Below are 22,650 nucleotides of genomic sequence, written 5' to 3'. Positions count from 1 at the left end.
CAGAAAACTTTTTGCTATGTTCAAGTCTCTTCTCAATCCTCCACCACCGCCATCAGCTACTTCACTGTCAGCAGATGACTTTGCAACATTTTTCACTGAGAAAGTTGCTAAGATAAGTGCTCAGTTTGATGACCCTATAAGAAGGACTCTGCCTGGTGTTAGCATGATGCCATCATTGGACTTTTTCTCTCCTCTTGATGAGGAAGCGGTCTCTCAACTGCTTCAGCGAAGCCGTCCAACAACATGCCCTTTGGATCCTGTCCCGTCTACTCTCCTGCAGTCTATAGCACCCGCTATTATACCGGCAGTCACACATGTATTTAATACTTCACTCAGTTCTGGAATAGTTCCCTCTTCTTTTAAACAGGCAAGAATTACGCCTTTGCTGAAGAAAAGTACACTTAATTCAACTGATGTGAAGAACCTCATCTTAAGTACACTTAATTCAACTGATGTGAAGAACCTCATCTTAACTACTGCAATGTGATATGGTGCAACACCTTTACCAGCCATCTTACCAAACTAGTATCTTTGCAAAAGAAAGTCATACGAGCTCTGTCCTGGTCAGAGATAAATTCCCCCACCCATCCCCTATTTCATCGTTTTCAGTTATTAAGACTGGCTGAGCTAAATGTTTATCATAATGCCTGTCTTATGTTTCAAATTGTCAATAGGCTCAACCCTAGATTAAGTAGTCTTGTTCCAATCTCCAGTCCCCAGCACACATACCCAACTAGAACTAAATCACAAATCTCAGGAAAACTGCGCCGACATGTGCGCACTAGTATGAGTGTTGTCTGTAGGGGGCCGCAGATCTGGAACGGGATTGATGATGGCCTTAAGGTGTTGCCCTCTATCTCCAACTTCAAAAAACAACTAAAAAATAATCTTTTACTAACCTATATCTAATATAAATATTGTCACTTCATGGACCGCTGGGATGTATGTGTATGATTGTATATGTATGTAATGTAAGAATGTAGTTTAAGTGTTTTGGTGTACTATGTATGCTTTTACTGTACCACTACCTTCTCTATGATCTTTGGGCCCCCGCCTATAAGCTTCCCTAGCTTCTTTGGGGGACCCATTCACTTTACCCATCTTAAGTTTAAAACCCTACTGTAATATTTGTTTGAAGTGGTATTGTGAATAAACTAAAACTAAAAAAAAAAAAAAACTACAGACCTGTCTCCCTTCTTCCTTTCTTGTCAAAGGTTTTGGAGAAAGTGGTCTTCAAGCAAATGTGTGACTTCCTCTATCAGAATAACCTACTAGACCCTATGCAGTCTGGTTTCAAGAGTGGTCATTCTACTGAAACTGCTCTTCTATCTGTGACTGAAGCATTGAGAGTAGCTAGGTCCTCTGCTCAGTCATCAGTGTTAATTCTGTTAGATTTATCTGCAGCCTTTGATACGGTTAACCATGACATTCTCCTTTCTACACTATATGAACTGGGAATTTCTGGGAAAGCTCTTGACTGGTTCAAGTCTTACCTTAAAGGGCGTTCTTTTAGCGTGTCTTGGCAGGGACAGATATCAAAGTCTCATGACCTCACTACAGGAGTCCCCCAAGGATCAGTATTAGGGCCCCTCCTTTTCTCTATTTACACCACTTCTTTAGGTGGGATTATTCGCTCTCATGGATTTGAATATCATTGCTATGCGGACGACACTCAACTTTTCCTATCCTTCCCACCTGAGGACTCTAGTGTTTCCCATCGGATCTCTGCATGCCTGAAGGACATTTCAATCTGGATGAAGGATCAGCACCTTCAGCTTAATCTTTCCAAAACTGAGCTCTTGGTGTTTCCAGCAAAAACAGCTATTCCCCAACAGATCAATATCCAGCTTGATTCATCCTCACTGACTCCAACCAGATCGGCACGTAACTTGGGTGTCATAATTGATGACCAACTTACTTTCTCTGAGCATGTTGCCTCAATTGCAAAGTCATGTCGGTATACCCTGTACAACATTAGGAAGATCAGACCTTATCTGACACAAGATTCCACTCAGCTTCTTGTACAGGCAATGGTTATCTCCAAGCTGGACTACTATAATTCTCTGTTAGCTGGCCTACCTGCTTGTGTTTTAAGACCACTACAGTTGATTCAGAATGCTGCAGCACGACTGGTCTTCAATCAGCCAAAGAGGACACATGTAACCCCTCTCCTAGTTACTCTCCACTGGCTCCCTATAGTAGCCAGAATTAAATTTAAATCTCTCACTCTGGCCTATAGGACACTGACTGGATCTGCTCCCAGCTACTTCAGTTCTTTAATCACGATGTACATTCCCAACCGCCCATTGCGATCTTCTGAGGAGCGTCTGTTATGTCGACCAACCATACATGCTAGGTCAAATTGTAGATCCTGTTCTTCAGTGGTTCCGTGTTGGTGGAATGAGTTGCCCAGTGCTCTCCGTTCCAGCAACAGCTTTGGATCTTTTAAGAGGGGTCTTAAGGCATATTTATTTAATATGCACTTAGTCCTTTGAGTTTGTGATGTGTTATGGTTTGTATAATAGTATTGTTTTGTTATAATTTGTCTATTGATAGAATTTGAAATTTATTTTGCTATTGTCCTTAAATTTAGCCATACCATGCTTTAGTTATTATTATTATTATATATAATTAACTGAGTGACTTATTTGATTGCTATTCTCATTTCACTGTTTTATTTCTCATTAGGTTAGTGCTTAAAATTATTGTTTTACTGATAATATTACTATTCTCCCTAGTTTGTAATTGTTCACTGTTAATTTAATTTGTATTGTTATTTATTTGTATGTCGCTTTGGACAAAGGCGTCTGCTAAATAACCATAGCCATAGCCATAGCCATAGCCATAGCCATTTAAATGAATTACACTGAAAATACATACACTGTATTCTCCACCTACATGGCAATGTGTTACAATGATTTTCATTGAAAAGTGGCATTTTAAACATATTATTTAAAGACCTTATCCAGTGAAAACCAAGTTCTTAACCTCGTTAACATGCCCATATGGTTTTACCATATGTCATCAACAACAGAAGCGGCAAATGTCATAGATACACAAACAAAGAATCAGACATCCTAGTGACTTTCATGGTATCACATATTTACACATGTACACAGCATAAGACTACAGTGAAACAATGGGCCTATCCTAAAGTGAGCACTCAGGACTCGGGAATAAAGACTCACAGATGTATCTTAGGTGCTAAGTGAGTGAGTGTGTGAGGCCAAATGGGCTCAAATTGAAAGTGGGATTGGAACACTTCAAGAGATCACGTTTCCTTGACAACGTTTAATAACAAAGATGTTGCTGACACTTGGCCATGAAGCACCCGATCTTGGAACATTGAACACTGTCGAACATTGGGACAGCCCTGAGCCCTTAGAAATCCGTGAGAACGCACAGGAACGTTTCTGAGTCCGGACTTTGGGATTGGGCCTACTGTAGCTACAGTATAAGAAGAAAAGCCAGGCACAATGATGGATACATGATAGATGAGATGGACAGCATTACACTATGAGTGGCTGCAGTGTCCGCAATCACAATCACGATCGTCTCCTTACAATTCACTATGTCATGTAAATTGATGCAAAAGGGGTTCGGAAATATACTTGAAGGACCCCTAAAGAGTGTTTATAACTTCAAATAACGTTTCGAAAATCATTTTGATGACACATAAACTGTTCATAAAGCAAACAACTCTTCTGACTTATTCGGCTTGAGCTGGTCTTACAAGGAAGTTGCTGTTAGGAACCCCCCTAAATCGAAATGGAAAAGAGTAGCTATGCTACAGGAATTCGGACATCTCTTTCTACAGACTGCTGTCGGTAAATTCCTCTCTATTGTATCAGAGTTATGTTTATACTTTGTTTCAAGATGCATATTGTTATATTCTGTTCCTTACATCTTCACTCCAACAATCTTGTTTACTCAATAACAATTTGAACACACAGATTAATCCTTCTTTAGTGAAATACAGTGCCCTCCAAAAGTATTGGAAGACATGCTAAAGTTGACAATATAAAATTGTCTTTTGGAAATTGATCTTAATGCCTTAAATGAAAAAAATAGGAAATATTCAACCTTTAAGGACATACATTTTCTTTGTGAATGAATAATGTATTGTGAATAAATAAATATTTTCCTTAAAATACAGGGGTCATAAGTATTGGAACGCCTATGTTAAATTCCCATAGGACGGGCGGGTTTTTATTTTTAAAGGCCAGTTATTTCATGGATCCAGGACACTATGCATCCTGATAAAGTCCCCATTGGCCTTTGGAATTAAAATAAATAACCCCACATCATCACAACCCTTCATCATACCAAAAGATTGGCATGGTTTTATTTCAGTTACCAGCTGTTAGCTAATTTGCTGGTTTCATTCTCATTGAGCTCAATGCAATTCAAACCAGCTAATTAGCTAACAGCTAATAACTGAACATTTCTAAATGTAGAGCTGTATAATAAGTAACTTTATTACATGGCTCTCCAGAGTGCTGCAGAAAGTTCCATTCATATGAATGGGCCTGGTCCTCTGCATGTCAGGGTTCTGTTTGCACTGGACTTATTCTCACCAGTTCAGAAATTAAAAATAAATTTAACTATTGTGTATATTTGGCAAGGTAAATTGGCAAATGGCAAGGAAATTGTTTCTGCATGGAATACGACATGACTATAAAGTATAGCTTTAGAAAGCATGCAATTTTATGTATTTTTTAACATCCTCAAATATACTTAGTTGGTAACCATGTGGTCATATAAAGAGCTGCTAAAGACACTTCTCAAGAGCCACCAAGGCTATTCACTATACTACATCTAGTTCCATGCTCTATGTAAGGGATAATGTATAGAACGCCGGTCATTATCGGAAAATAATTCCCGACAGGATGAACGGAACCCTGACGTCTCATTTGAGAAGTGGTAGGCGCTAGCCAGGCTAATTTCTATGAAATTTTCCTTTTTCTCTGAATAAACTTTCAAGGTTGGAATTTCTCATTGTTTTCATTGTGAGATTACAATAAATTGCCGAAAGAATACTTTTTGTACCTATTTCTAGTCAACTTTACCAAAGGTGCCAATAATTCTGGAGGGTACTGTATACAAGAACACATTTTACAATACATTTATTATACTATGCAATGTTTTATACGACCGGTACATTGTGGTAAATATGTCAGTTGCGTCTCCTTACCTGTCAGAGATGTAACACAAAGGAGATATCCTGATGGAAGAGAGATGCATAATGTAAAGCAAGAATTTAATTGTTGAATTATCCTTGAATTGGTTTAATTATCCTTTACATCAAAATTATCAATGTACCCACACTCTATTACAATTCATATTAATATTTTTTAGTGAATATAATGTATTTAAATGTGACAGTGTGGAATAATTATTACAGTGTTAGAAAAATACATACCTTTGTGTTGGGGAGTAGACATCCTTCTAGGCTACCTCCTTGTTGTGCTACAAGTGAGCCAAAAATCTGCGTGCTAACTCTTTTCTCTTCATTCAGTTATTATAGGATAGGTGATTATGTTTCTGGGAAATGACCTACAGAGTGTAGTTAAGTGGAATGAACTGTAAATGACTGCAGGTCAAGAACCCAAAACGAATGGTGGTGAAAAAGTAGCTGACCCTGAGATTACGCTGAGACTAACACTTAGCCCTCATGTTGTCCTCAAATCTTACCGACGTTCGTTATCCTTGGGGTCAATTTGACCCCAGCTAACAAAACTCTCAAAAAATGATTGAAATTATTTTTACCCAGTTTCTTTTGTGGTAGGTACTTAAGAGTGTAATAACCACCATCAAAAGCCCTACTTGGTCTTGTGAGTTTTTCGCGGGGGTGGTATTTTTAAGTGTAGCTAGACGAAGTAGACTCGTGACCTTGCTTTACTAATCTCTACTCGTGGTTTTTCTGGAGCTGCGTCTGCACTACGTACTGTAAGTTTATATCTGAGTAGTTGCATGAGAGCTTCGTGTTGTTAAGGGAATTGTTTATGTAGTTGTCATAGTTACAAGTTGATCCTAAGTAGTGGGTGGGTAGTCGATATTGTTTGCATTACGGCCGTCTGTTTAATTGCGCTGAGACTGGCCTTGGTCTTGTGAGTTTTTCGCGGGGGTGGTATTTTTAAGTGTAGCTAGACGAAGTAGACTCGTGACTAGTGTTGCTTTCGTCAACGAAAATTATGACTAAATATCGTCGTCAACGAACTTTTTTCACGTGACTATAACGAGACGAGACGCAACCTAAATGCTGGCCATGTGACGATGACTATAATTAAATGTATAAGGCAATATCGTTGACGAATAAAAACGAGACTAAATGTGGTTTACAAAATAAAAACCATGCTAACATGTCTCTTCATTTTCGAAGACCAGAAGGACAGGAATGTTACAACATTATTTTGTGTGTTTAGTCGTGTTATTATTTTGCAGTAGGCTAGCCTATTTCTGTTTCCTGCGTCTCACTTCAGGGGCGCATCAGGTTGCATGGTCTGATTATCATGCCAGAGGACCAGCGTTTCTCGCGTGGGCCTGTTGGTCATATCCGCCGGTGCTTCTGTCACTCATCTGATAATATTTTATCATGTAGCAAAGGAGCGGTAGATGTACAGTATAGCCTATCGTTTTCGCTAATAGAAGCTAAGAAATATAGGCTACGTTCAGTCCGTTAGATTGGCAACTCTCTCAGTTCAACTTTGCACTAGGCTATTATCTCACCTCCGCATGTAGCCTAGATCTAATTCAGATGAAAATGTTAAGAGGCAACTGCAGATTTGATTAGTGTGTAAGCTTCTGTCCAGCTGATGCTGACGCTGTCATAGCCTACAATAATAACATTATTCCACCGATCAGCAACGAAGTTCTAATCATAGACACATTTTTAATGGAACCTTGGCTTAGTAGGCTATCTAATGTTGTGTGGGCAAGAAAACTATTGAAAACAATTCCTTACCAACCACACAAGTGCGCGTGTGTCGTTTATTTAAATGGTAGAAAAACTGAATCAAAGACGGCCCCAGCAAACACGCCCTTGCGGGGCCCATATGGGGCCCATGCGGTATTTCTTCGGGTAGTGTGGGCTAGGGCCAAACCCATACAAACCCATGCAGGGCCAGCGTGGGCTTGCCCAGGTCAGGACCAAACCTTTGGGCTCTCTGTGGGCTCTCTTTGGGCAGCCCACAATTAGCTGATTGCCCCCAGAAAGCCCCTGCTGGCCCAGTGTGGGCTAGCCCATTCTGGCCCAGAGGAACTTTTGTACCATTGGGCCCATGCAGGTTTTTTGTGGGCAGCCCTCACTCATAGGATTTTTTTTTTTTTTTTTGACCAACCAATGTGCAAAGGCATTGCAAACCAAAAACAAAATACAGTATGCATCGTTCAGTGAATATTTTGATATTCTGTCCCTGATATTACTCTACACTCTAAAAACAGATTGTTCAAATAGCATACTAATATCATTGGTAAAAGCCAGCATTGGTTGTTTTAACCAGAGCCCGTCCCTTATTAAACATTCTGGTTTTAACCAAGATGTTACTCATAACCAATCAATTGGTTATTCATCAATCAATGTTTTTGGTTGAATAGTCTACTTAGGCTATCTGTATTGAAAGCCAATGTCAGAAAAAGGGATAGCCTAATGGTTGGGGGCTATTTTTGTTTTCTAAGGTGGCCTTCACATTTTGGCATGTACTTTGATCGAACTTTAGCCCCAAGGTAGCATAACATGTACCTTTTCTGGAAACAAAAAAGGCCTACAAACAGTCACGTGTGTTGTTGGGGAAGGGGATATCGGGGTGACCGATACGGTCACCTCAAGTCTCAATATCAGCAGCCCTCCCTCACCAAGTGATGCAGCAACTTTCAACTGCCTTTGGTGAGGAGGCAGAGATGCAGGGTTGCCAACTTTGGGTGTTTGGCTGGAGTGAGATTTTGTGAAGTTGGGGGGGGGGGGGGTGTATTGCAAAAGGTATCAGCACAATCTTTAAGTGCAGGCCCCTTGCCAGACACACGGGCCGCCTAGACCACAACATATACTTACATGGTTGTTACACAGGTGAATATAATATATCAGCATGGGTTTCTCAATGTCATTTAGTGGTGTTGTAGACCGATACAACTCACATCCAATACAATATAGCTTTACAGAAGGCTGTACTGTAGGCTAGGCTATCTATCTATCTATCCATACATATATTTAGGTCTATATATCTCATGCATCAGTTAGGAGCCATAGCCAGTGAAAAACATTATAAGAATTTTAATGTGTCACAATTGTTTTGATATTGACAATCAGTCAATAATTTTAATATCTCTTGATTTGATTTGGGATGCTAATGCTTGTTTTCTAGTAAAAAAAAATAAATAAAACTAAACAAGTGGAAGAGCAGTAGCCTAGTTAATTATTTTGGGGCGCTACATAGCCTGCAGTGGTTCTCAAACTTTTTCTTTCATTCCCCACTTTGATCAAGGGGGCTTTCTCGACCCCCACCTGTCCATCATCATCACTCTAAAAAAGTAGTAGCCTAGGTCAAGCTCAAAATTGTCAAATTTATTGACATAACGTCACTTGCTAAATATACCTCAGTAACAGTTAGGCTACAGATAGGCCTAAATATCAGTTCAGAAATAGAGAAAATAAAAATCTAAATCAATGACCAATATCGTCAGTTTTTGTCATTGACAAGGTGTTAATCCTTAACCTGACTTTCGCCAGATCCTGTAGTTCGCTGTCTGCTTCACACAAGGATCTGGGACTTCTCGATAGGAGATGTATTTCTGAAGGCGGGTCCTTGTAAAACATCCTCGCATGTGATTTGATAAACCACTTGCCTGTTATCTTGAATGACGTGCTAGGCTTCTTCAAGTTCTTGCCAAACCCGGTCGGAAGAAGAGTAAAAACATCCTTGCCACCAATAAATGTCTTCAAAACTATTCTCTGAAAGAATGAATACTCCATAGATTCGACAAAACGGTTGAAATAGCAGAATCAATGCCAGCACAAGACTCCTCGCTGCGTGCCGCCATTGTTATTTGAATCAAACACTCGCTTCGGCGCTCCTGATTGGCTGCTCATTTTTTGAGCACTGGCACAGGGGTTTGGATTGCCCTCGCGTCCAGACCCTTGTGTGGAGCTCAGCGAAACGCCTCTGGTGGAGCATGGCGGAACAACAAGGGTCTGGCGAGAGTCAGGCTAGTTAATCCTTGCTTCAAAAAAAGATGATTTCCAAAATTACAGAAATAGGGCCAACTATAGGCTACCATTGTGTTATAGGCTAAATGAAGCACAACCTCGTTCAAAATTTCAGTCAGGTCAGGTCAGGCCCTGACGCGAGCGCTTCCCTGAATGAAACAGTCCGTCCGTTGCGCATCGGGCGCTACCCCCTCTATCACGGTCTGCAGGCCATTTCTTTTACCTGCTATCGTATGTGCGCCATCCGAGTCCCTCACAGCTTTCCCATTTGATGTCATGTTCTGCCAGGTAGACTAGGGTAATTGTTGAGAATGTTGAATAGCTCATCAGCAGTGGCCCTACTTTTGACAGAATAGAATATCTTCGCTCGCTGTCAAGTTAACAAAGCGGACATAACTTTGTTACTGTCAGTGCCTACTGCCTGAAGTTGGAGAACAAGTAGAACAAGTAGAAATGTAGGCCTATTGCAATTTAAAAACTGGAATAGGCTACTGAATGGCTTCATTAATTGCATTAATTGCATTAACTGCCATCAGAAAGATTGCGCTCTGTCAAGTGTCATTCATATCAGTGTGAACTTCGTGAGCAATCCGACAGAAACGAATGGTGCGCATTTTGCACTTCGCCCGCCGCAAATAATTTCTCTGCGCTGAGAACGTTGTAGACAGATATTATACCTATACCTGCTATTGATCTAAAGAGCCTATAGTCTATAGCCTATATATACATGCCTTAAGTTCGTCTTCTGTCTACAATAGGCTATGATCTGCTGTGGTCTAGTCACCAACTGATTATGAACGGGTTGAAGAAAAAGAAGAATGGATTTTGGCGTGACATTTCTTGTGTCTGCGTGAGAGCGTGAGATTGATGCTGAAATCGTGAGTGTCACGGTGGGAGCGTGAGAGTTGGCAACCCAGATGTCGTCTGTCTGGTTGTTCTTGAAAGTGTCTGAATCCTTTTCCCAAAACCATATTTGCTAACCTGTTAGCAACTTAGTTGGTTGGCAATGGGAAGTTGCATTGCAACCTCAAAGTTGCTAACTTATAGGCTACTGACTCAGCTTGCGTACCGACACACACACACACACACACCATAGACTGTAAAAAAACGTGTTATATCCATGACGAGTCTTGAGATAGTGAATTAGCCTAACAATGGCCCTCATTTATGAAACGTGCGTACGACCAAAAACAGGTGTAAAACCAGCGTACGCTTGTTTCCACGCAAAGTAGGCTACAGCATTTATCAATGTAAACGTGATTGGTGCTAAACGCTCAAATCTCACATCTAGCCTGAACTCGCGTACGCAAGTTTCAGGCAGCATAGCACCGTGCTGAATTGATGGACTATCTCGGACATAACACCTTTCCTGTACATGTGCAGCCTATTTGCTGTAATGTAGCATATTATATTGACACATTTTATGGCTATAGGAGATGATTATATTCTCTTTGGCAAACGCAACATTCATGAATTATATATTTTAAATTATTTTCAAAGGGCAAATTTCAGTGTCGTAAGGTTTTGTAATGAATGTATGTATGATGTGTTCTCTCTGCGAAAATAAAGTCTGTTGCACTTAAATCGCTCTAGTTTTCCGCCTTCCTTCATGACAGCTTCTAGCTGTTAAAATTAACAAGGTTTAGCTGGACGTCACTGTGGCTCGAGATCATGATGATCTCTTTTGGACATATAATGCACCTTCATGTCGCAAATTCTAGGGGCGAGGCCATTAAAACAAGCATAATATAGGGGTGTGATATTTAAATCACGCTTGTTTCCAGCCGCCACATTTATCAACACACGTTTATTCTTACGCTGGAATTGGAGTGATACGAAAGTTTGATGAATCATGCGTGAGCCCCGTCGTAAGATGATTTCTGCGCTCAGATATATACACTGGTTTCTACGCTCTGTTGATAAATAAGGGCCATTGTCTGCTGATAACCAAAAAATAATTTTAAAAATGAGTAAACATTAAACCACATCATCACATACCCTTCACCATAGCTAGAGATTGGCATGGTCCTTTTTCCAGTAGGCCTATTAGCCTGTTTGATGCTCATTGAGCTCAATGCAAATCAAACAGGCTATTAGTCCTACTGGAAAAAGCCCAACAGGAAACTCCTTAAATTATGTACATGACTTTCATTGAATTAAATTCTACTTCCTGTATTAAATTTAATAAGTAATTCTAGTAATTCTACATCCTGTTTTTGACCTCAATTCATATTCAAACTCAAGAATTGAATTTGAATTTATAAGTCATTCTCAATTCAATTCTGAATTGTGCTAGCCTGACCTAGCCTGGCACGCCCTCCCAGTGACGTAGCCTAACACCTTCGGCGTTGCTGTCGCTGGTCTGGCCCAAAGCCATCGATATCTCAAAGTTGCGACACTACCATTGACTCCTGTGTACAAACAATGGCGGCACATCCGGGAACTATTCCATTGAGAATGGATGAATATCTCAGGTGTTATATTAAGACTTTTCTACATGACTTATAGTCGTGTGCATAATAATGCATTTTCATTGAGTAATATGTATGTATGTGGAAATGCAGTTTACAGTAATTTTCATCGAGTATTTACCGTAAATATTAATGCGATCGCTGCTGTCAATCCCGTAGTAAACCAGGGACCGAGGGAACTACTGAGTCTACCCACTAACCACGTGACCGCTCTAATCTGGCTTTAAGATGGAAGTCAACGGCTGTCGCAACTTTGAGATATCGATGGCTTTGGTCTGGCCAACTGCTCATCGGGGAGGATTTCTGAATTCCGCAAAACTGCGTAACTGCCCCCTCTGGTCGAGAACCAATCAACTTTGAGCAGCTCCAACGGCTCTGGGTAGAGGCGTGTTCAAGGCAGAGGAAAGAGTGTTGTTATTGATTTAAACTCGGCAAACCCCTTTCTGACATTGACCAGTAACAAATCGAGGCACTTAAAGGAGGCGGGTCAACCAAGCGCTTGGAGAAACTGTTTAGCACATGCTCTTGGTCAGACTAAAGTCTCGCAGAGCCTTGAAAGTCGATGGCAATCAGGCTAAGCCTGACCAGCCAGACCCACATCAAGATAACCCTAGGCAGGACTCAATCGGAGGGGTGGGATAAACAGTTGTCTTTCAAATTCCTTCTCCACGCAATAGGATAACGCTAAACGAATCATCTTCTTGTTTTCAAGTAGCATGATGTGTAACCGTTGCAACTTCTGGTCGCATGTCAGTCACCATTGACCTCTGAAGTTCGCCTACAAAAAAGCCACCATCTTTGCCCAAATAGGGCGATCCGGTATCTTGAGATTTTTTCTATGGGAAAATAACATGGGTTTTTTCAATTATCGCACCTGTTAAACTCTCGCGGGGATGATGACATTGGAAATGCAGACGTTTTTCGCTACACAGATTTGTCCACTGACATCTAGTGGATACTGTGATCTTCGGTAGGTGAAGACGGCACAGTTTGATCTTTGCTACCCCAGAGCTAACTTACAATGCAACTTGCCATAGGCAGTTAGCTTCAATTAACTCCCGGATCTCCTTATATGGGCAAAGATGGCAGCTTTGGATCCTTTTTGTAGGCGAACCTCTGAAGTTTGCCCACAAAAAAAGCTACCATCTTTGCCCATATAAGGAGTTACGGTATCTGACGATTTTTCCTATGGTTAATTAACATGGGGATTTGGAATTATCACACCTGTTAAACTCTCGCGGGGATGACAAAATCGGAAATGCAGGTGTTTTCCTGAACACACTTTTGTCCTCTGCCTTCGATAGGAATCTGTGATCTCCGGTACACGAAGGCGGCAGACTTTGATTTTTGCTACCCCAGAGCTAACTTGCGATGCGACTTGCCATTAAGTTAGCTCTAGCAAAAATGAAAGTGTGCTGACTTCACGTACCGGAGATCACAGTATGCACAAGAAGGCAGAGGACAAAAGTGTGTTCAGGAAAACGTCTGCATTTAAGACTTTATCGTCCCCGCGAGAGTTTAACAGGTGCGATAATTCAAAATCCCCATGTTATTTTCCCATAGGAAAAATCGGCAGATACCGAATTTTAAAGATGCTAGCTTTTTTGTAGGCGAACTTCAGAGGTATATGTTAAGCCCGCCCATCGACTGTACACGATGTGATTAGTCTGGTGATTCTGCCAATGCCCAGCTCCCAAGCTAGAGTTCCTAGACTGACCCGGGCAGCCAATTAGATTTGCTGCCGCTAGGGGCGTCTAGATTTCTAGGCTAGTATTTTGCACAAGCCTGTCCCGAACATTAACAATATGCTGGCTTTCTGCCAGAGTGAACTTTGGTGTCTTTTTAGACTCTTGCCTTTTTAATGGCACACATTATTCCACCCAGTTGTAAGGCTGTGTGTCTAATTTTCTGATGTTATAACAAACCATTGTAAGATTGCTGAGTGTTTTTGGAGATATAGAGTCTTTATTGTCCTATAAAGGATATTCTTCTTCACACGTCATTTCATCCATAAAAGATGGATGTTTCTCCAAAATATTGCTGCATGATTCATTACACCACACCAAAGACAATATATTCTCCTCTCCAATGGTGTGAAACCAAACATGAATGTTCTTATGTTGTTCTTAAGCACAACGTAAGCTTAGTTGAAAGCAATAAACATTTTGTTCTCGATTGCGAACATTGTCTAATATTCATGGGAAGGTATATTTACTGTTGGTCACCTATTATGCAAGTATTTTCTTAAGCATATTAGCACATTGTGGCTGCTTTAAATGGTAGTGTTTTATGTTTTACTCGCCTGCATAAAGAGTCTAAGTTGAGTTTAAACCAGGTCAAAAAATGACCATGAAATAATGATAGGCCTACGTACAATGTTCTTCTTTCAGACACATTTGAATTTGTATAGTGATGTTTGGAATGAGTTAATGAGAAGTTATGTAAACTGTACAAGATATATGGTTGCTTTTACAACGTAGATAAATAAATACCTTTTTAATGTTCATGGCTTCTTTGTGTAAGCACAGGCAATAACCATAGTATATTGGTTATAATTAAACAAAGTCAATGGTAGGTTGTTTCCATATGGTACTAATATATTAGTCAAATTTAACCAATGAGATTACTCAATATATTATACTCAATGTATAGGTTGATTTGAAGTACAGTAGACTATCCATGCTCAGTAGTCATCAAATGTGAATAAACTGGAGACATTTTGGATGGAAGAATAGTTCAAAATACCTGGAACCAGAATTCAGGGACTTACAGTATCTGTAGCTATCTGTAGCACAAAAACAATGTATCTACAAACTAAATGGAATGATAAGAAGAGTGTGTGCAATATAGCTTGGTGTCTGTCTTGTTTTGTGTATTGATTGGTTTGTGTCTACCTGTCTATTGAATGGTGCTGGCCGCCAGGTATATGTTCCCCCTTCAAATGTATAGTATGTGTTTTAAAATAAATGCTTATTTATTTAAAATAAATGCTTGTAAATCATACCATTTTCCTCATGAAGACTGTTTATGTAAACCTAAAGGACTTTTAAGAATGACAAGGAAGATTGTTGTTAAGATGAAAATGGTTTGTAATCTATGGTGGTAACATTCATTCATCTTTGAAAATGCCTTATTTTTCAATATAGGATTATAGGCACAATATGCACTTTAATCTACCAAATTTCAAGTCTGATAAAATGATTCTTAAAGGGGTCTAAGTAAAAATCCTTCACACTAAAAATCCTTGCCATTTGTTTTGACAAATAAGGTTTGTAAGTAATTATCTCAAATAATCAGAAAGACGTGGTGAACTAAGGTGGAAAAAACACTTACATTATATTTTTTGTAATTTCATGTTGCAAACTTGTAGAATTCAGTTGACTACTTCAACATTTGATTTACTTTATCAGTGCAAAAATCTGCTGCAGACACATGAAATTGGCGCATGCGCATTTTGTTTATCAATGGGATTTCACGTGCGCTTGATTCGGCCAGGGATTTGGCAGACTTCACACAGACAAACAACATTTGAAACTATCTTTCGAAAACGAACGACTACATACTTAAACGTAAGTAAAACATTTAATCAAACTATACAGTATTCATTGTTTTAAATGACAGTCTTGAACATTCCGTGTCGTGTTGATTAATTATGATTAAGAAATAATTATTTGACTAGCCAAATTCTGTTAATAACTAGCCATAGTTAGCTATGTCTAGTTGTTAGCCATAACTCAACTCTTTATACAACTCAACTAATGGTAATACTAGCTTGATATGTTGTGGTAAGATTTAATCTTTTGTCACTGACTGTTTCCCTAATGAACATGTTGTTCCTAAAACATTCACTCATGCAACAACGGAGGCGTTTCTGTAGCTGCTAGCTTTGTATGCTAGCTAGCATCTGGTAACGTAAGGTAACTGTGTTGAACGTTATTAGACATCAATAGAGCCATATGTGGTCGTGCTAGTCAGTGACAACTGCCACTATGTGGTTGACGGGATCAAGCACGGAGTGTGCAGGACTGGACCGCACGCAGGTTACATGTTGTTTGAGGGATAACTTTGTTGATGATTACCTTTTGAAGCATTTGGAATACTTTTATCTGGGACAGTGTTCAGCTCTGCAGTCGAACTTGCTATTTGAACAGAGGAACGACCGATGATGGGCTACATTTGTGGCAATACCCGAATGCAACATTGATATATTTTCAGTTGTTTATACTTTTACTCGATTACAGAAATATAAGTTGTCCTCTTGTCTCAGTCCTAGAGTGATGCAGTCCACCTTTCTCTTTGCCATCAAGATGTTGTGGAGGTTGATTCCCATATCAGAGAAATTAGTCAAATATGGCCTGCTCTGTTTCTCAATGATGAGGCAAGTATTAATGTATTTCTCTGCATGTCTGTGTATATCTATTTGTCTATCTATGTATTTTTTGCACATTGTTTATAAGCTTAAAGGAAATATCTGGTCATGGTCAAGTGCATAGGCAATAGAACAGGAACATTTGAACAGGTTATCTGCAAATGTTACAAAATTCATATACTTTCAATGTTTTCAGTAAGCAAATCAAACCAGCACAATTTAAAAAGCTCAACAAGTGTTTTCTCTCAATTTGACACAAGTTGACACCAAAAAAGAACTAGTGCAGTCTCACACTTATTCAACACCTTCATAACAAGTGTCTTTCATATTTGGAAGAGCACATATGTGTTTTAACCTGTTGCAAATGCATCTTAGCTCATTCCTAATGGGCAATGGCCTCCAATCCTCTCTTAGGACTCCCTAAGTATTTTAATGAATCCATCTTCCCCTACACATGCTGCATGTTTTCCAGAGGAAGCAAAGATGCCATATTGCATCACCGAGCCATCATCATTCAACACAAGTCAGGTATTTGGCAGTCAGTGTATGCCCAATTTTTCCCCTCTAGACTTACTGCCGTTTCATCGGCATAAACAGAACAGAACCCACAACTGTATGCTGTAATTGAGTCTCATGAAGTATATATCCCTTTTTGATCCCGTGAGGGAAATTCGTTCTCTGCATTTAACCCAATTTAACCGAATTAGTGAACACACACAGCACAGAGAGGTGGGTTAGGTGCCTTGCTCAAGGGCACTTCAGCCGTGGACTGGTCGGGGATGGAACCGCAACCCTCCGGTCACAAGCTCGAAGCCCTAACCAGTAGGCCACGGCTGTCCACAAGCATAGGCTGTAAACTGCATCATGTATGAATTAAGAGTAAAAATGACAATGGCTTTGTAATACTTTAGCAGTTGGTCTGCTATTTAGTATATGTTGTACCAAGTGTTCTTGTTCTTTTTCCTGCTGATAGTACAGTGACCATCTCAACCTAAACCAACAAAATTCCCGTGGGAAATTTCCTGTAACTGATGCAGTCTATAGCTAAATTAAACAACAATTGGGAATTGTGTCAAATATTGTCATTCTTTCTGTATCTCCATCTACAGTATGTGCAGGTGGCAGATATCACAGCACATAGGAGAAGGATAGCCCTGGAAGGACTGCCGCTTTTCTTCAGGGAAGAGTCTACATGCCTTTTCAGGAAATGCCTGGTAAATGCTAGTTTTGTTTCAGTGGCCTACCAGGCCTACAGGTATGTCAAAAGCAGCCTTGGGTAAAGCTGGGAAAGATGAAACACATGGTTTCCACACTGTGGTAATCAACCGTGATAATTATGATATTTGAAATGAAAGCGGTAATTGTTATCGTCAACATTTTTAATCATTGTTTACCGTTACACCGGTAATCGTTACTTGGGGGTTTAAAGTTCTGATTTCTTTACTTGTGTAGATTTTTTTAAGTTAATACATTTCATGTCAGTAGTCCAGTCAGACATAACTGTGTTGAAAAAAATGTGACATGTACAATACTTATTTTCACTGCTGTATATACGTAAGGGATAATGTATAGAACGCTGGTCATTATCGGGAAAATAAGGACCGACAGGGCCAACCGGACCCCGACGCTCACCTGTCTTGACTCACATATGAACTTCAGTCACATCCCATCCTTAATCCATAGGGTTTATTATGATGTCAGTCCACTCTTTGCAGCTATAACAGCTTCAACTCTTAGACTTTCCACAAAGTTTAGGTGTGTGTTTCTGGGATTTTTTGACAATTCTTTCAGTGGCACATTTGTGAGGTCACACACTGATGTTGGACGAGGCGACTGGCTCTCAGTATCCACATTAATTCATCCCAAAAGTGTTCTATCGGGTTGAGGTCAGGACTCTGTGCAGGACAGTCAAGTTCATCCCCACCAAACTCCTTTATCTATCTATCTATCTTTATGGACCTTGCTTTGTGCACTGATGCACAGTCATGTTGGAACAGGAAGGGGCCGTCCCTGAGCTGGGCTTGGTCCCTTAGTTCCAGTGAAAGGAACTCTGAATGCTTCAGCATTAACCAAGAGATTTTGGACAATTCCATGCTCCTAACTTTGTGGGAAATTTGGGGATGGCCACTTCTTGTTCCAACATGCCTATGCACCAGTGCAAGGTCCATAAATACATGGATGACAGAGTTTGGTGTGGATGAACTTGACGGGCCTGCATAAAGTTCTGACCTCAACCCAATAGAACACCTTTGGGATGAATTAGGATGAATACTGAGAGCCAGTCACCTCATCCAACATCAATGTGTGACCTCACAAATGCACTTCTGAAAGAATGGTCAACAAATCCCAGAAACACACTCCTAACCTTATGGGAAGACTTCACGGAACAGTTGAAGCTGTTATAACTGCAAAGGGTGGACTGATGTCATCATAAACCCTATGGATTAAAGGGATATTCCACCATTTTTGGAAATAAGCTAATTTTTCACCTCCCCTCGAGCAAAACAATTAATATTTACCTTTTTCCCGTTCATCCAGCCATTCTGTGAGTCTGGCGATACAACTTTTAGCTTCAGCCTAGCATAGCTTGGAACTACATGGAACTACACTCTCATCTGGCGGAATAATCAAGGGAAGTTGCAAACGTACCATGGGCGCAGTGATATCTGAAAATAGTCCCCATAGGCAACAAGCAGTAGTAGTGCGTGATATCACTGTGCCCATGGTACGTTTGCAACTTCCCTTGATTATTACTCCAGATGAGAGTGTAGTTCCATGTCAAATCAGCCTAGAAAAATGCCAGGTTTCATTTTCAGTTGGTCTTATTGCACTCTAACTTGAGAAGAGACACGTTTTAAATGGGAAAATTACCGGAAATCTTAGTTACTTTTAAGCATGATGCTAGCAGGCGAGAAGCTAATGGTCTAATCCGATTCAATGATCTATGCCAGGCTGAAGCTAAAAGTTGTATCGCCAGACTCACAGAATGGCTGGATGAACGGGAAAAAGGGAAATATCGATCGTTTTGCTCAAGGGGAGGTGGAAAATATTTCCAAAAATGGCGGAATATTCCTTTAAGGATGGGATGTGACCGAAGTTCATATGTGAGTCAAGACAGGTGAGCGAATGCTTTTGCCAATATAGTGTATGTCTTGTATACCTTATACACCTTGTCATTCGGTGGTATTATTTTTATTATTCTTATTATTTAATTTTCTAAATTCTTGAGTAAATGAGAGATCTAGGGCCTCATGTACAAAGACTTGCGTGGAATTCTTACTACAACATTGCGTAGGCGAAAATCTGGAAAGAAGCATACGCACAAAAAAATTCAGATGTATGAAACCATGCGTACGCAGCAATCCACGCAGCTTTCCTTTGTACATCCCAAATAACGTGAAATTAAGCGCACATGCATGAGCATTATACTCCACCCCCTCTCCTCCCTCAATCACACTCATTTTAATATGCTAACTAGAAGGCCACTCGAAAACTCAGACCTCCACGAAGGCAAAACGCCTTATCCCACAATATTAATAAGAGAAAAAAATCATTTGTGGATCCATCCGTTCTTGAACCTGCTACAAAATGTAATAATTTATATAATCAAATCGAAAAAGTATTAAACGTTTATTACCAGCGATTGCGAGGTAGAAGTGCTCTTATCAGACAACATGGTAAAGACAGTAGCCTACGTCTTTATCATCTGTAATTAATAACAAAAAAAAACAGTAGAGGCAGAGCGTGGCAGTGGCTACAAGGGTCAGAGACCGTGGCAGATTCATTGGTCAGTCTGCAAGTGACAAGGTTCACATAACGCGGTTTGTTGGGCATTTCAAGCATTACAAAATAACTGCAATAATTAAAAGGTAATTAAATCACACGTGTCCGAGTAAGAACACGCATCGCGCACCCATAGTAAGTTTATCCACGCTTTGCCACGACGATTTCTGGATCATATTCCTATATTTTGCACAAGTGTTACAACAATAATGTGAATGCTTACTCGAGGAAAGTCAAAGTAGCCTATGCAGTCAGTCAGGGAAATTGCTTCAATTCGCACTAAGCTATTCACGCGGATCATCTTGTCCCATTTGTTTTTTGTTTTACTGAAAACTGTCGGAAATATGTTAAAACACCCGGAAAATGTTTTAGACATGGACATATGCGTGAAGCGACCACATTCATCACAGATTTCGAGGAAGGAAAGCTCTTCGAAATCTGAAATGTTTGATAAGCAAGTGAATAATCATGTATGGAACTAAATATAGGCATTATCTCTATACGTTTCACATTAGGCTACCTAATTCTTGATATCCTCTGATAAGACTACAGTTTTAATTGCAGATATAGGCTGTTGCATAGTTTGGTACTATTAACGCATGTTGCATGGCCAATTATCTAGAAACATATGCCTATTTCGAAGTGCTATTTTTAATATGCTGTGCAAATAAAGGCCTTGATTCGTGATCAACTAATGTTGTTGCGCTGCATTGCCTCTATGTGTCGCCAACTGACGATACACACTGGAAATGTGCGTACGCCAGGCATGAAGCTTGCGTGGAGGACCGCACATTCTCACGTTCAAGTCAGTCTTTGTACATCCGGACGTGAGCGTGAGACTTAGCGTACGCAGCATTTTTGTGCGTACGCAAGCTTTGTACATGAGGCCCCAGGTGTGTCAAAACGTGATTATACGTTGTTTTGCCTCAGCCCTCTTTTTAAATGTTGGAAATGTCATTATACTGTCAACGAAGAGTGGGACTACTTTGAGCTAGCCTGGCACGCCCTCCCAGTGACGTAACACCTTCGGCTTTTGCTGTCGCTGGTCTGGTCAACTGCTAATCGGGAAGGATTTCTGAGTTCCCGAAATCTGCGGAACTTCCCCCTTTGGTCGAGAACCAATCAACTTTGAGCAGCTCCAACGGCTCTGGGTAGAGGCGTGTTCAAGGCAGAGGAAAGAGTGTTGTTGTTGGTTTAAACTCGGCAAACCGCTTTCTGACATCGACCAGTAGCAAATTCGAGGCACTTAAAGGAGGCGGGTCAACCAGCGCTTGGAGAAACCGTGTTAGCACAGGCCCTTGGTCAGACTAAAGTCTCGCAGAGCCTTTGAAAGTCGATGGTAATCAGGCTAACTTTGAGCCTTTCTGTGGTTTAAAACAGCGATTTGGCTATTTAGCTACAACTAGGAGGCGGTCTTCTCCGGCCTGCCTGAACGTCTGCTTGAAATTCTGCTCCCCGGCAAACTGCATTCCAAATTATTATGCATATGCAGTCTTTGTTCATTTTCCAGAGTAGTCTATAGCTACACCGGCATTCTCTTTTAACATAGACAGCCAAATTTGCCTTTAGATATATTTCATAATTTTATGAAAATGGTTTGGAATACTGCTCTGACATTCTGCAGGACAGGAGTACATGATTTAAAAATAAATAAATGAATACAACTTGAAACCATCAAGAAATTCTGTAGTTGTCCAGTTGACAGTGGAATGATGTTCCTCCAACGTGCAGATAACGACCCCAGTGGTGCTTACTATAAAAGTAGTATAAGAATGTAGAAACCATCTAATGCCAATGTAATGTCATAAAGTGTTATTACATGTTCATGATGATGTGTCATGTTAGTGACAGGTTCATGTCACTCTGTCGAAAACCTCAAGTAAAGCGTTGCTATTTTTTAACACCCATTCAGATGCTGTGAGGAGAGTTGGATTTGTTGGTGAGATGCCACAGGCATCTAATGTTGAAAAAGAAATTAAGTCATGGCTACGAAACGCGAGAGACCAGGGTGGCGGACGACGGCAGAGGTTACTACAGCAAAACAGAAACCCTGATGCTAACGTGAGCTAAGAGGGGGGGGGGGGGGGGGGGGCAAATGTAACAAATGTATTGCGGAGGTGTACTGTATTTGTTATTTGTTATTGCTGGGGGGAACACATGTTATACCTTTGTTGTTTATTTATTTATTTATTTATTTATTTCATATACAGTGCCCTCCATAAGTATTTGAACACATGCTAAAGTTGAGTATAAAGAGGAATATAAAATCATCTTTTGGAAATTGATCTTAATGTCTTACTGTAAATACAAAAATGAGGAAATATCCAACATTTAAGGACACCAATTTTCTATGTGAATGAATAATGTATCGTAAATAGATAAATGTTTTCCTTAAAATACAGGCGTCATAAGTATTTGAACCCCTATGTGTTAAATTCCCATAGAGGCAGGCAGGTTTTTATTATTTCATGGATCCAGGATACTATGCACCCTAAAAAAGTTCCCTTGGCCTTTGCAATTAAAATAACCCCACATCCGTACATACCCTTCACCATCCCTAGAGATTGGCATGATGTTTTTTCAGTTAGTCTATTAGCTGGTTTCATGCTCATTGAGCTCAATGCAAATCAAACCAGGTAGTAGGCTAATTGGAAAAAAAAAAAAAAAGCACCATACCAATCTTTAGGTTAAGTGAAGGGTATGTGATGATGTGGGGCTGTCTGCCTCATGAGAATTTAACACATGGTTGATTCCGTGTCAAATCAGGACACTTTCGGATCTCATTGTCACAGATTGCATTTTGCATTTTGTCCATGCTCAGGGTG

At 40.2% G+C, this 22,650-nt stretch overlaps 1 long non-coding RNA gene across 1 annotated transcript; it reads left to right on the top strand.

The window, feature by feature from the left end:
- Window positions 1-16,394: 16,394 nt before the first annotated feature.
- Window positions 16,395-21,885, top strand: LOC134076989 (uncharacterized). The gene is made up of 3 exons (XR_009938641.1): window positions 16,395-16,570; window positions 17,152-17,256; window positions 21,738-21,885. It is a non-coding gene; the product is annotated as an uncharacterized LOC134076989 (long non-coding RNA).
- The last annotated feature ends 765 nt before the right edge of the window (window positions 21,886-22,650 follow it).

Source organism: Sardina pilchardus, chromosome 3, assembly GCF_963854185.1.
Source record: "Sardina pilchardus chromosome 3, fSarPil1.1, whole genome shotgun sequence".
Lineage (NCBI taxonomy): Eukaryota > Metazoa > Chordata > Actinopteri > Clupeiformes > Clupeidae > Sardina > Sardina pilchardus.
The sequence above is the reverse complement of the archived record's forward strand: the minus strand, read 5'-3'. Positions and strand labels throughout refer to the sequence as shown.